Consider the following 12,392-nt stretch of genomic DNA (forward strand, 5'->3'; position numbering starts at 1 on the left):
GCAGTTCCTACTTCTTCGATTTGAGGCCTTACGATGAAAGAATGCAGAATTCCTATCACCATCTTTTAACCAAACCGCACTAGAGCGTTGTCTCCAATAAATCTCTTGCTGGGAGAGAATTTGGCTATGCTTTATATGCAGTAAACGATGTTCCTCATATTGTTATGGAGAGAAAGGCAGACGTATAATGTCCTCCAACTTTGCCCTAATTGCTCGTAATTCAGAATTCTGCTTGTTAAACTCTGTGATATGCCATTGAAGCAATTGCTTACCAATGGCAGAAATCTTTCGACTAACCTGATGGAGCATATTACCAGTAGTTGGAAAAGCCCACTGTTGTTGGATTATCGCAATACATTCTATCTTGCCATGCCACATCTCAAAATGAAACCTGCAAGTAGGCTTGTTTCCTCTAGTTCTATTTGTTCTCACCTCCACAAGAACAGGGCAATGATCTGATTCATTTGGCTGGAGAGTAAGAGCTCTGCTATAAGGGAAGAGATTTCGCCATTCCTTAGACTGGAAACTCCTATCCAGTCTTTCTTTAGTAAATTTGTTAGACCACGTGTATTTGCATCCAATGAATCCCATATCATGCAATCCACAAGACATCATTGTTTACCTAAATGCATTCATGGGTGCATAAGCCCTAGGGGCACCCCCAGACTTATCAACTTGGCACATAATCTCATTGAAATCTCCAGCCATGAGCCATGGCAACCTGCAGTTCTCAGCAGCTAGGGCACGAATCAAGTCCCATGTTTGGTTTCTATCTCCCCGTGTAGCATATCCATAGACACCAGTAAAGCGGTACGAGGTAGATTCCCTTGGTTCACGAACCTCAACATCAATATGGTGAGGAGACTTTGAGCGAGTATCAACATGAATCTCACTATTCCACAACAGAGCAAGACCTTGAGAACCCTCTTCATGTGAGAAGCATATATGACCAGCAAATCCAAGCTTGTTGACCAGAGACGTGATATGCTTTGGTTGTGCTAGGGTTTTAGCCAAGAAGATCAAGTTAGGCTTCTTTAACTTAACCAAGTCAACCAACGCTCACTAAGTTTCATTACAGACAATTCCCCTGCAATTCCAGACTAACACATTCCTTTGAATCATCATATCCCGATGAATATAGGAGCAAAAAAGAGTTTTAAGGTGGTCCAAAAACCTAGCGGCGCTTAGAAAAACTGTCTTCAGATGTGTTTGACCTTGCAATAGAGAATTGCAAGTGCTTTTGGTCATTATAGAAATGGAAAAAAAATACATAAGTAAATGTCCTTGACGAGATTTTATATTTGGAAATCGTTTCATATTAGTCTCATCATCTATACTAGTAAAAGCGTCTTTCTTAATATATAAAATCAAGCAAATACTCATTTTAGGAGAACTATATTTTTATACATGAATGAAGAAAATAGGTGCAGTGAAGAAAAAAGAAAAAACAGCTATGACTATACAAAAAAAATTAGCTCAAAACCCCTTTTATTAGTATTATATAGACATATGTAGACATAAATTACCAATACTATATTATATTTTATGTAAAAGTAAAATGACAATTGGAATTGGTCTACTCATTTCATTTCATAGCTCCTTTATATAGGGAGAGAATTACAACAAAAATATCGATTACATTAATGATACTAAATGCTGATTGAGCTATGATTGTAATTCCTTGATTCCCTCCTCGTCAATTGCTTTGACGAAGGCACATAATGTGCTTTTCCTTTAACACTCCCCCTTATGCCAAGTCAAAGACGAAATGGTGCATGAGTTGTTGCCCCACTAAAAACCTTGCCAAGTAACAATAAAAATCCTGTAGGACAAAAAATACACATTAGTTGAAGGAAAAGATCACAACGCACCTTCTACATTTGAGGATGACATGTGTGTGTTAGACTTCCCCTGACGTCTACACCTCCCCCTGATACTTGCATTAATCAACGGAGTTTGGAAAGACTTCGCATTCCTATGTTTTTCACATGTTTCTCAAATGTGGCCTTGGACAATGATTTGGTGAACAAATCTGCCACATTCTCCTCAGACCTTACTTGATTCACTTGAATCTTGAGGAGAGCCTGTTGTTGCTGATTGTAGAACAACTTTGGCGATATGTGTTTTGTGTTATCACCCTTAATATAACCTAGCTTCATCTGTTTGATGCCAGCTGCATTATCTTCATAAATGCAAGTAGGCTCTTTAGTGGTAGAACTCAAACCACTAGTCCCTCGAATATGTGTAATGATAGCTCTTAACCATATACACTCACGAACCGCCTCATGTAGAGTAATGATCTCTGAGTGGTTCGAGGAGGAAGCCACAAGGGTTTGCTTGGTTGATCTCCAAGATATCGCCATGTTCCCAATGGTAAATACATAACCAGTTTGGGAATGACCGTTATGTGGGTCAGAGAGGTGCACAGCATCAGCAAAACCAACCAACACGTTATTTGGCGTTTCAGTGTAGTGAGTGGCGCTTTCGCCATCAACATTCCTTTAGGGATTGCAGTTCCATCTGCGGTTCCTCTTATTTCTCTGTAGGGAAAGAATAGTCCCAAGTCAATGGTTCCTTTTAGGTATCGAAAATGTTCTTGATACCATTCCAGTGATGCTGCGTTGGCACTGAGCTAAATCTAGCTAACAAGTTCACTGAGAATGCAATGTCTGGTCGAGTACATTGGGCTAAGTACAATAATGCGCCTATTGCAGTTAGATAGGGAATTTCAGCTCCCAACACCTCTTCGTCATCTTCCTTTGGACGAAATGGATCTTTCTTTGCATCGAAGCTTCGACCGATCATGGGAGTGCTAGAAGGATGCGCTTTGTCCATGTTAAATTGCCTGACTTTTGGACATATGCAGACTGGTGGAATAGTATTCCACAAACTCGGTGTTCTAGTTCAAGGGCTAGACAGAATCGAGTTTTCCCAAAATCCTTCATTTCAAATTCGGATTTCAAATAGCTCGCGGTTTCTCTTATTTCATCAAGAGTACCTATTATGTTCATATCATCGACATATACTGCTACAATTGCAAATCCGGAACTTGTTTTCTTTATGAATACGCAGGGGTATAATTCATCGTTCTTATATCCCTTCCCAATCAAGTAGTCACTTAGACGGGTATACCACATCCGCTCGGATTGTTTCAATCCGTAAAGTGAGCGTTTCAACCTAATTGCAAACGCACTCCGTGGTTTAGAGTCACTTGACTTGGGTAATGCAAGGCCATCAGACACTTTCATATATATCTCTGAATCTAGATCCCAGGGAGATATGCAGTAACCACATCCATGAGCTGCATTTCCAGTCCTTCGAAAACTACTAAGCTAACTAAGTAGCGGAACGTTATAACGTCCATTACAGGAGAGTATCCTCGTAGTCAATTGCAGGGCGTTGTGAGAAACCTTGCGCCACAAGGCAAGCCTTGTACCTTAAGACTTCATTCTTCTCATTACGCTTTTTGACAAAGACTGATTTATGTCCTACAGGCTTTACACTTGGTGGGGTTAGCACTACCTGACCAAATACCTGTCTCTTTATCAGAGAATCTAATTGTTCCTGGATTGCTTCTTTCCATTTAGGCCGATCTGCTCTTTGTTAACATTCTGCAATAGGCCATGGTTCGATATCATCATGCTCTATGATTTCTTGAGCAACAGTGTATGCAAATTTATCATCAATGTGTATGGAAGATCTTTCTATCAACTCATACGCACTCTCATAATCCATTGAGATTTCTTTGTTCTCTGGAATCATTTCAAAACATTGGAGCGTCCTCCAGTATTGATTCATGGACATAACTGTAATCAGAGACAATCTCATGAGCGAGATTCTCTACATTGATGATTAATGGATCGGTTTGTGCTTTACTCGCCCTCTTCTTCCTTGGGTGAGTGTCAATCAAACCAAGTGGCCTCCCCCTCTTCCTTTGGGGAGACACGGCCTCAACCACACCTCCACTAAGTGTGGTTGCAGTGCCTCTATCTGCAGCACCGTGCCCCTTGTTGGGGACTTCTAACCTTGCAGGCACATTTGTAGCTGGTATATGTGATATCGTCACTTTTGCAATATCAGTAAACGCATCAAGCATCGAATCTGCTATGTTCTGAAGATCGATTATTCTTTTCACTTCACTTTCACATTGTGAAGTGCGGGGATCAAAATGAGATAGAGTGGGGACAAACCATGACAATTCATGTCGTTCCCTTGGAAAATCCTTTTTCCTATCTCCCCCTAACAACGGGAAGACTGTCTCATCAAAGTGACAATCCGTAAATCCAGCGGTAAAGAGATCACCTGTCAAGGGTTCCAAATAGCGGATAATTGTTGGGGATTCGTATCCAACATAAATACTTAATTGTCTCTGATGACCCTTTTTGGTGTAATGTGGGGGCGCAATAGGCACATATACTGCGCAACCAAATATGCGTAAGTGTGAAATGTCAGGCTCTTATCCAGTTACCAACTGGTACCAGAAAATGGTTGTCTAGCAGTGGGTCTGAAACGAATAAGTAAAGTTGCGTGTAATATTGCATAACCCCAGGCAGATATAGGCAGGTTGGTGCGCATAACCAATGCCCTAGCCACCATTTGTAGCCTTTTGATGGTGGCTTCTGCGAGACCATTTTGTGTATGCACATGGGGTACAGGATGCTCTACATCGATCTCGATAGACATGCAATAATCATTAAATGCTTTTGATGTAAACTCTCCAGCATTATCATTCCTTATAGACTTGATAGGGTGATCAGGGTGGTGAGCCCTTAAACGTATAATCTGTGCTAGGAGTTTTGCAAATGCAGCATTCTTGTGGACAATAAAACGACATGTGACCAGTGTGCCGAGGCATCCACCAGAACCATAAAGTACTTGAATGGTCCGCATTCTCGATGGATAGGTCCACAGATATCTCTTTGTATTCTTTGTAAGAATGGAATGTTTTGTTTTGTATCTTTAGCATAGGAAGTTCTCGATCCTGTTTTTGCTAAAGAGCAGGCTTTGCAAAACGAGTGATGTGCCTTTGAAATAGTCAATGAGGCATAATGGGAGGGAGGTAGTGCTTCTGGTACTTCAGAATGCAATGACTGCATTTGAGTAGTACTAGGACCGACACCTTGCAGCGTGACGGATTTTGGTCCCATTTTATTTTTCACTCGAAAGAAGGGATGTCCATCTAAGTTCTTTAAAATACAGATCATCATGTCATGATCGGGGTGCCCTAGGCGGTCATGCCAAAGCCTATATGAGTCAGTGTCCCACATTTCATTATTGGTGATAGCATAGGATCCAATGATCCGAATAGTAGTGTGGTACAGTCCACTAGATTGACTCATAAGTTTCTCTAAAATGTGTTTCCTTCCACATTTATTAGAGGTAATATAAAAGTATTCAGTTCCATTCTCACAGTGTTTTTACATGATAACCGTTGGCATGAATATCTTTGAAACTTTAATAAGGTTCGATTAGCTCTTGGTGCATATAGAGCGTCTGTGACTTGAAATGTTGTGCCATTAGGCAGCAAAAAATTTGGCAGTTCCTTGCCCTTTTTTTACTTGTGATGATCCAATCATTGTAGTCACAGAGAAATTATAGGCTATTAATTCAATGAATAATTGCCTATTTCTTAATATTGTGTGGGTAGTCCCACTATCAACTAAGCACTCAAGTTCTCCTCCATTCATTTCTACAAATAAATGGGAGGTATTTAGAAAATATAACTCATATTCTTTAGAGTATTTCTATTTGCGTAGAATGGTATTCTTTTCATTCTAATAATTTTTCTTTTTTCTAGATGTATTGCTTTACATCTTTATAGTGCTATTTTGAACCATGTATGTAGTAAATAAAATCGAATAAATTCAATGCTTCAGAATAAAATCTGAAATTTATTAGTAAGCCAACGATAATCCAATAAGGTCTTGTTCAGAAATCTAATTTATCAAACCATTATTGAAATAAACTTTAAGACCAAGTAGTAGTCTAATTAAAAATGAGGCATTATGCCTTCACAATTGTCTTTGGAAAATAAAATGAATAAAGCAGATCAGTCAAGATTGAGAGCATCCATTGACTTAGCAAGTTCTTCTTTTCCATTGAAGTCTGCAATTGTAAGGTTGACGTCTAGGTCATGACCTCCTTCTTCCATATAGTGAGGCTCTTGTTCTTTAGACTCTCTATACCTCTTGTAATTGGCTGCTACTCTATTGTTTGCTTGGCAGTTCTTGTACCAATGTCCAATGAATCCACACCTATAGCATGGTTCATTGTCAACTCTTTCCTTTTGCATCTTGTTTCCACGATCCCCACGTCCCTTTCCACATGGTGCATTGTTGCCACGTGGGTAGGGATCAGCACGTCTAAACCCCCTTGCATTGGAGTTCTTTCCACCTTTCATTTTTCCATAATTAGCCTGGCATTATTGTTCAAGAGAACCTCATTATGTCTCTCAGCCACTTGCAGTAGGCTGATCAGCTTATTGAAGGTTGTGATTCTTTTTTTGTCATACTCCAGCCTATACTGGTCTGCTAGTATAAGCACTGAAGTAGGAAAGGTGGAAAGAGTCTTGTAGATCATATCATCTTCTGTGATTTTTCTTCCACATAAATTGAGACGTGACTTTAGGCGCAACATGTCCTTGTTGAAATCATTGACCCTTTTGTAGTCAAGTAAGCGGATTCCATTCCACTGAAGGGCCAGTTCTGGGAGCAAAATGTCATGAATGTTCCCAAAACGTCCCTTAAGGGCATCACACAGTTCTTTGGGTGTCTTCAACTGAAGGTACTCCCAGCGTAGGCTAGGATCAATATGTCGCCTCAGAAACATTAAGGCATCTGCTTTCACCTTATTAGATAGTTCATCATCTTTGGGGTTGGTAATGGTGGTAGTGTAGTCTTTTGCTACAAAGGCAGTTTCCACATCGGAAACCCAACGATGGCACTTAAGTTCTTCTGAGTCCAAGATGTCAAATTCAGGTCGAGTTGGATCAGCTATCTACATAAACAAGAGGGAAGATATAAATTACACAGTCATAAAGACGTCCACGTGAATTATTTTCCAAACATATGAATTAGATTTCAAGACCAAAATTCGTAATGGTCATATTTTTTTCGATGCTATGTGAAAATACTTTATCACAGTAAGTGTGTGTATAATGCGCATGAATTTTCATTATCATGGCAAAGCGGATTATATATGTGGCATTCTTAAAATAACCATAGCACATTTAAACATAGCATATATAAAAATAAACTACATGGCATGCTCAAATTCACAAATATATACCAAAATATATGTTACACATAATTGTAGCAATAATATATCATGCGTAAAATAAAATACAAACGATAGCATAGTATAAAGGTATGCTTAGGAATAATCATATAGGCGTAAATAAAATTCACAAAACAATCTCAAAATTATATAAATAATATATAACAAGATATATATATATGGCATGTTCAAATAAAGTATAAACTATAGCATAATTAAAACATGCTTAAACATAATTATGTAAAACATAAATAACAAAACATGCTTAAAAGGATCAAATTTATCTAACTAAACATGCTCAAAAGTTCTAATTATAAATAATGAAATATACCATAGTATGAAAATAAATAAAAGAGAACATACTTGGTTTCGAGAAAATAAAACAATCCAAACTCACGCACGTGTTGATGCATACGTGCGTAGCGATGTTTTTGTACTTGAGAAAAAAAAAAACTCGGCCGCTTCCTCCCTCTTTGCAATAGTGGGCCACGAGACCTTTTTTTTGTTTTTTTTCTTGGCCTGCTTTTTTTCTTTTCTAGGCCCCAAGGCCTGTTTCTTTTTCTTTGCTTTTTTTTCTTGGGCCTCAGGGCCTGTTTGTTTGTTTATTTTTCTGTTCTTTGCTTCTTCTTTTTTCTTGGGCCACAGGGCCTGTTTTTTCTTTTGCTGGGCCTTTTTTTTTAGATTGGGTCAACAACCCAAAATGGACACGAATCGGGATTCTTTTTTTTTTTTTCTCTTTTTTCTTTCTTCTTCTCGTCTTCTTCTTCCTTTCTAGTTTTCTGTCTTCCTTTTTTTTTTTTTTTTTTTTTTTTCTGCTTTACAAATGGTGAAGGTGAGTCTAGGTCGAGATTGGTGGGTCTCAAGGGCGGCGCCGGTGATCTGGGAAGCCAGTGGATGCGGGGGTAGTAGCGGAGGGTAAGGATGCCGGCTAACGCATGTGGTGATGGATGCCAGCTGACTAAGGAAGCGCCGAGGTCAGGTGGACTGGGCTGGAGTGCCCGAGTAGGTTGACGGGGGCACCAAGGCAAGGGCTGGATGAAGAAGAATCAGATTCAAGGTCACAGGTATCCGATCTCTGGTGGCACGTGTGGGTTGTGCGTGCTGGGCATGGTGCTGCTATGCTAGCGTGAGGACATGGAGGCGCTGTTGGGTTGACGGCAGGGAGAAGAAATTTTTTTCCCGAAGCTAGGTTTTTTTTTTTTTTTTTGACTATTGGCTATTGGCTTTGAGCGTGCTGATAACGTATAAAAGTAAAATGACAATTGGAATTGGTCTACTCATTTCATTTCATAGCTCCTTTATATAGGGAGAGAATTACAACGGAAATATCGATTACATTAATGATACTAAATGCTGATTGAGCTGTAATTGTAATTCCTTGATTCCCTTCTCGTCAGTTGCTTTGACAAAGGCACATAATGTGCTTTTCCTTATACATTTTAATGATAATAGACTTGCACAAGTTAGGAAGCATTGGAACCCCTTAGGCTCTCCAGTAATTGGGTCTAAAAGGCAATTCCCTAAATTGTAGCCCTTTTTTGATCTCCAACAACAACCAAGAAAATGGCTAAAGGGCCATAAAAGGACCAAAAGGCTTAGAAGAGGGCCAAATGTAGCTCTTTGGCTAGCCCATGCCAAATTTAAAAGGACCAAATGAATGGCTAGGATTACATACAACAACTAGTTTTTTTTTTTTTTTAAATATCAAAACAGTAAAATTTTTCAAAATCTCATTTTTCCTATAAATACATACATCATTTCTCTATTATTTCACACCTTCTATTTTCCTTTTATCATTCACCTCAACATAGATATTTTATCTTGTCGAAATTTTGCACGTTAGAAAAAATATTTACATCTCAAAATATAATCTAGTTTAGAATAATTACAACTAATAAGATCATAAATTAAAAAAAAAATCAAACAATAATAAAATATTAGAAACTAGAAAGAGCTAAAATTTGGTCTTGCATTGCTGGAGACCATTTATTAAACAATTATATTTTGAGGGCTAAAATTTAGACCCGGACCTAGTTAAAGTATAAGTGTAATAGTATATTAAATACTCTCAGAATAGTAAGTATATATGTTTAATTATACTAGTCTGCAATCACATGCTTTGCAAAAAATTTCATTGTTAAAAAAAAAAAAAAAGTGGGTAATTATTGCAGAAGAAATAGATTCAGTGGTAGTTATTGCAGAGAGAAAATAGTTGGACAGAAAAGTGGAGGTTGTAGAATCATTTTTTTTAATTTTCTTAATAAAAATTTATTTTATAATTTTCTTATTTATCCTTGTGATTTAATTTATTCTTAACGTTTTTTAATATTTCAGGATTAAATCTGTCAAAATTTTCAGGTTTGACTAACAAAGTTATGGTGGTTGTTAACTTGTTATTTATAGAAAATCACATCGTAGCTTGCTTGCGTGCGAGCAAAGCTTGCATTTGTAGTTATAGTAGTTGTCAGGTTAATTGGTGCTCATTCAGTCATTTGTAGTTTCTGTTTATTTCTGTCATGTACTATTCCACTATGTTTAATTAGTAAAACCAAAACTCCAAAAGTTCTACTTGGACTCGCGTTCTTGGCTATTTTCATTTCTGTTGTTTGCTAATTTCTATTTGTTGCTGTCGATTATTACTATCGGCAAAAGTGATATAGACCCACTGAATAGAAGAATTCATATTCCTGTGTAGACAGTGTAGATCTAGGGGATCAATATTTGAGAGAAAATTGCATCCTGGAAATGCCAACAGATTGTAACACTACGAAATCTAATGCAAAACCTGATAGACTTCACAAAATTTAAGACCTAGCACAGCGACCACGCTGAAATTTATGTATGTAAGCTGAGTATGTAATCGCAGGCAAGCCATGACTTGGTTTATGAATTGAATTGCTTGATATATATAATTAAAAAGCTAGCTAGCAAAACGTTCAAGTTCAAACCAAAATTTTAATTACTTATTTTTTTTTTTAGATAAATGCTTCTTGGTTTTCCTTTCCTCTTCCTCTGGGTTTCCTCTCTCCTCTCGTGAGAGTCGGTGGCGAGAACTTCCGCCCTTTATGGGCGCTTTTGCTCAGGCGATGGCCTGTTTCTGAGGCTTCTTGCCTTCTTTTTTCAATTCTGTTCTTCAATTTTGTGTTTCCCTTTCGTTATGGTCTGTTCTCTTCAACTTCGGTACCTCCCTTTTCCGATCCAAAATTCAATTACCGCTCAGATCCAATTCCTTGTTCGGGTGTTGCCGTTTCCAGTGACTCTCCTCTGATGCCTTTAGTCGCCCTTTTAAACAGGGTGTGCCCGTTATCGCACATGGGTTGGATCCCAATTGTGCAACACAGGATTGTTCATCCTTTGGGTGGCTGTCTAGTAGATCCCTTTGTGGATCTGTTTACTTTTTGTCTTGCTTCGGTTCTTGTGGTTTCTACTTTGGCGATGGAAGATGTTCTCCGTTCCGGAGATGATCTGAGATTTGTGGCTCCTTGTGTGTTTGGAATTGGGTTGTTCCGGTGCTCTCGTTCGAGTTCGTTGTTGGCTCTTTCCAAGCTTTTCAACTCTGGCCCGATGATGTTCTTCAAAATTGGTGCGAATTCTGTTCGTGGTGGCGCTATCGCTGTGGCAGCGTCCGTTGCTTGGCTAGATTGTGGTTTGGATGGATTGGGCTCCCCTAGTTTGAGTCCTTGTTGTTGTTGTTGTTGTTGTCTTTGTCTCTGTGTTATGTGTTTGTGTTGTAGTCTGGGTTTGCTTTATGTTGCTTTGTTCTTTCTTGTTCCTGTTTGTTTGTTGTTCCAACCCAGTTTCTGGGTTCTGTAACCTTTCTTCACTTTAATGTTATTAGATTGCTCTTTGCCAAAAAAAAAAAAAAAAACCAAAATTTTAATTAAAACTGTGCTTGTCATGTAGTATGGATTTCTTTACAATTTAAAGTAAAATAAGCAATCCATAGCTATTCTTTATAAGTAGGAAAGATACGTACATGTTATGTTACGGTCAATCCATCTAGTTAGCATCACAAATCCTAACAAAGTGTCTACTTAGCCAATATTTAAAATTAATTTCAGAATACAACATTCACATGCATGTATATGATGCAGGTATGGGTTTACTACTTTACTTGACTATATCGAGAAAACATACTTGCATAGTCATTCGCATATAGAAACGTACACACAATCACGTAAAAAAGATACATAAATTCAGATATCTTGATATCTGTAGGAAAGAAATAGCAGACCGGAGAAATATATTTCAGGCTCAGCCCTAAGCACTTGGAACACCACGTGGCTCCTGTCCCAGTGTCCCCCTGAGAAGTATCCATGTGGCTGTAAGCATCAGCATGAATTCTCTCTCCGTTCTCCCCGCCAAGCAAAGCCTGATACAGCCTGTTCTCGCTTTCTTGCTATGGCAGGAGAAAACTGCGTAAGGTAAGGCATGGTGTGGCAGGCAATCATCCTGGGAGCAAGGATCTCATTGGGTGTTTCCAAACGGTGTAGTTTTGCAGAAGAGTCGCAGGGTTTGAGAGAGGGGGGGTGGTCAGGACCTTCAGTTGGGTGCTTGATCCAAATAGGGTAGTTGCAAAATCAAGCATGGATTCTAGGGATGTGGCACAGAACTTGGACTCTCCTTTGATGGGTTCAAGGTCACATTGGGTTAGTGTGTATTCAATGGCTTTGGCTTGGGGGGAATCCTGGGGGAATGAGAAGAATTCAAGAAGGTATGGAAGGTTTGAGATTGAGAAATGGTATGGAATCAGCTTCTTGTTTAGGAAGTATCTTGGGAGGATAAGAAGGGCCGGGTCTCTTTTTGAAATATATGGGCATTGTTTTTCGCAGCCTGAGATGTTCTGGTTTGAAGAAAACATTTAGGGTCCATGTGAGTCATGAAGATGATGATTATTGATGAGTTATCATGATCATGATCATGGGTTGATAGGAGTAGATGTTCCATCCCCATTTCCATAATTGATCTTCCTGGCACTATTCCCTTCTGCAATCTGATCGTCTTTGATTCAAACTCTAATCATTCAGAATGGAAAGGAAAAAAAATATACAGAACTCGAACAGAGACAGAGACAAAGCTAAAATTATTATTAGAGAACATGCACATACATTTTGCAA

General features: G+C 38.7%; 1 pseudogene; it reads right to left on the minus strand.

Annotated features, from left to right (window-relative positions):
* Nucleotides 1-618: 618 nt before the first annotated feature.
* Nucleotides 619-12,149, minus strand: LOC112170987 (annotated as a pseudogene).
* Nucleotides 12,150-12,392: the final 243 nt, after the last annotated feature.

This window comes from Rosa chinensis, chromosome 6 (genome assembly GCF_002994745.2).
Source record: "Rosa chinensis cultivar Old Blush chromosome 6, RchiOBHm-V2, whole genome shotgun sequence".
NCBI lineage: Eukaryota > Viridiplantae > Streptophyta > Magnoliopsida > Rosales > Rosaceae > Rosa > Rosa chinensis.